Source organism: Aristolochia californica, unplaced genomic scaffold (genome assembly GCF_029961685.1).
Source record: "Aristolochia californica isolate CCGP_79_NKW_82.1479 unplaced genomic scaffold, dmAriCali1.0.hap1 SCAF_2, whole genome shotgun sequence".
Classification (NCBI taxonomy): Eukaryota; Viridiplantae; Streptophyta; class Magnoliopsida; order Piperales; family Aristolochiaceae; genus Aristolochia; species Aristolochia californica.
In genome coordinates, this window is record NW_027181881.1 from 13,732,215 (window position 1) to 13,735,975 (window position 3,761).

Here is a 3,761-nt window from a genome sequence, read left to right on the forward strand (position 1 = left end):
TACCAAACCCAAGACTAGATTCCTTGAGCTTTCAAATGGGATTTTGGTTTCGTGATCAAGGACTTTTGTACAAGTCTCTTGAATATCGCAGTTACCATTTGACAATGGATTTTTTGAATCACTTGAGGCATTAGATGAAATAGAAAGTTCAATGTTTGCCAATAAACCATCTTCCATGGGCAGACAAATGAAGTACAGAATGTAGTGTGCTTCATAAGTCACTACTGCTTCCACTCTCAAAAATGTCAGAACTGTTGTCAACAGTGGTTTCTGTAGTGCCACCACAACAGCACAAATTTTTTTTGTTGAAGAACCCATGAGCGTAAACACAAGCTGTCCATCTTGATAAGTGCAAACGTTCCTCAGCACCGTCCTTCAGATGGTTGTGAACACATCCAGTCAGTCTGTGCTCTACCACTGAGCTATGGACCCATGTAGAAATAAGAACTGCAATTGCATCAAGTCTCTCTCTAGGAGCTGCTCTTAGCATATTTTTGTTTTCTAGGTTTTTGCACCACTGAAAATTGATTGCCATGGATCATATGCAAAATTAATATGCCCACGCAAAACTGCAGCACTTATACTTTGTCCAAACTCCACCCAAAATTTAATTTTTTTCCTTTCAACAGTCATAAAAATCATTCCCCACATTATATTCTCCACCATTTCCAGAAAAACCAAACTGTTACGCATAGAAATTCAGTTCTCCACCTTTCTTCCGGTGTATTGTGCTTCTTTACTCTCCTTATTTCCCATTCGGTGTGTTGTTTTCATCTTTGCAGGGCCACAACTAGCTTGAGGCCTCCTCAAAGGGAAAACCATAGAACCCACTTGATCAAGCACATTGATTGCATCGAGAATAATTCCATGATCTTCTAAACCATCAAGAAAATATGTTAGTGACTCTATTTATATCTCATTCCCTGCTTTATCTATCAACTCTGCAATTGATGGACTTTGGAGCATCTCTTTCATAATGGTTTTTGCTTCTTCCATTCTACCCTTAGAAAACAGTCCCCTCACCAAAATATGAAAACCCAAAAAGTTAGGTAAAATTCCCCGGCTTCGGTACTCACCAAAAATAGCAAGTGCAGCTTCTATCTCACATTTGGTAGAATAACCACCAAGCACATAAATAAATGTGAAGGCATCGGGTATTTGGCCACTTTCTTCCATGTGAATAACAAGATCAAGTGCTTGCTCAATTAATCCGTAATTGCAGTTACCATTGACAATGAGTTGTAGACACAGGTATTTGGAATCAAACCCTTGAGAACCATTCTTTTATACAATTCATTTTCATATTGTAGGAGTCCTTTACAAACACCATCTATCAAAGTTGAATGTGTAGCAACAGAGGGAAGAACATTAATTTTCTCTAAGGAATCAAACAGCCTAAATGCTTGCACCAGACATCCCTCATGGCACAAACCATTAATCACTGAAGTATAAGTAACTATATTGGGATGGACACCCTTGGCTCTCATCCTCTCACAGAGATCTAAAGCCTCTTTCAGACAACCTTCTTTACATAGCCCATCAATTACAACAGAGTAGACAACAACATCCAAAACCCTTCCCATTTCTTCAACTTCCAAGACAAGCTCATGAGCAAGTTGAGCACTCCCTTGCCTGGTAAGTGCATACAAGATTGTTATCAGGTCACTTAAACTTCCTTCACCCCTATAATTTAGAAACTGAAGAGCTCCATTTATGTGCTGTTTGCACATGTAATGAACTAGAAGCTTGTTTATTATAGGATCAAGAATACCACATTATTTTAAATATGAAGTCAACGTCAGTTGAACTTGCTCGAGATTTCCAAGTGGATAAGACGTTTTAGGATTAAATAGTAGGAACTATTTGTCACAAGTATGCCTCTTCTCCTTAATACAAAGTAAACATCAGAAGCTGCATAATGACAACCTTTCTTGCATAAAAAACTAATAGCATCATTATACAACAAACCAAGTTCCTCAAAATCTAATTGTTCAATCCAGTGAAACAACTTGAAGATACCCTCTTCACCACCTTCATTAAACTTGGTATCCATCAATTTCATACAAATAAAATCATGCAGTGGCAGCCCATTTTTTCTGAGTTAAAAAAAAAAAAATAGGCAGCTACCAATTCCACCATACCTTCTCTAGAGAGAACTCCAATAATGAAGTTATAACCAGTAGCACCAGAAGATCCCAGCGAAGTCTTTTTGTACTCATCAAATATCTCAAGTGCCTCACTAATCCTTCCTAGTTTAAGACACCCATCGATTATTGTACAATAAGTAACAGAACTAGGAACTAGGCCCAACTGAGGCAGTCACTTAAAGAGTATAAAAGCATCTTCAAATGCCCCTAAGTAAAAAAGACTTTTATTAGTACATTGCAAATGGATATATCCATAACAAGACCAGATCTTTCCAATCTCTTCTTTACTTCCACCGCTTTGGCTACCCTCTCATTTCCAGAATTCATACTTGGTTGAAGAATTGACAAGAACAATGGCCGAGCAGCATACACAGGATCTAGAAAATTAAACACAAAGTTTTCTAATTGATTGTTTCTGCTGGAAAATTGACAATGAACAAGCACAATGATGTTGTTCGTATCAACAGAAAAATAAATCACCCATAGAAATTTTTCTACCATTCTCGAAATCCCCAAAAATTTCCATCTCGTATTTTAGACACACAAGCTGGAAATCCGTAAAAAATGGAGGAATTGTTCTATTGCTTTGCTTCACGGAACAATCCCAAAACCATTGGAGATGTATTTTGTAAAACATTGAAGGATTTGAGAAAAGAGTAGACGAAATTTTGAGAAATTCGTCTCGGAAGCTTACCCCAATTTTTGTTGAAGTCGGTTTTCTGCTGTGCAGCTAAGACCGAGAGTGAGATTGAGAGTTCTGAAGCCTCACCCACCGGACCTTTTTTCTGACGTAGCCTCCTATTTTTTTTATGGCGAATAGCAGCCACACGATGTTTTTCCACTCGATGAAGCTTGGAGAAGTTAGGGCGACATTTTTCCCAGACAGAGGTATCTCGAAAAGTCTGAAATTTTTTCCTCTCCTGTTCGGTGAGACGTTTTTCTTCCTGTGAGAAGGGATTTTTTGAAGTCAAACCCAAATCCACCAATACTTTCCGATTTTTGGCGGACTACCCGTCTGATTTTTTATTTCCTGGGGCTTGGGACTGTTGGACCGGATTGCCCTGGTCGGAGATTGTAATTTTTTTTGGCCGTGGCCTTTCTTCCCATTCGAGATACTGTCGACTCGTGACTTTTGCTCCATGACATTTCTCTATGCAGTATAGGCAATGTACCTTTTGACTGCATCCCTTTCGTGCATTGCTGCCATTCCCCTTTTGAGTCTGTGGAGTTTCTGGTTAAGAATGGTGATTAGATCCAAATATTGCATGATCTAAGCAAACTTTCTCTCGTGTTAAGCTTGTGCTTCAACGTGCACCTTCAGCCCTTTGATCAGGAACTCTCTTAACTCCCCATTGTTGGAATTCCCCATGTTACACTGCTTTGATACCAGTTGTTACGGTTCTGGATCTGACACAACGATTTGTAGGGAGGAAGAAGAGAAAGACGAAAATCAAGCCGAAGAGAAACTAGAAAACCCTAGGTTGTTTGAGGAGAACGCTGGCCCCTGAGCTCATTCAAGAGAACTCCAAACCTTGTTTAACCTCATTCAATACTTGTTTTCTTATAACTCTTACCCCTTAAATTGGGTTCACCCTTACAAGGTTCAAGATAAAA

The 3,761-nt window shown here is 39.0% G+C and overlaps 1 pseudogene; it reads right to left on the reverse strand.

Moving 5' to 3' along the window:
* Nucleotides 1-593: 593 nt before the first annotated feature.
* LOC137956734 (pentatricopeptide repeat-containing protein At5g57250, mitochondrial-like) lies at nt 594-3,203 on the reverse strand (annotated as a pseudogene).
* Between the last annotated feature and the right edge of the window lie 558 nt (nt 3,204-3,761).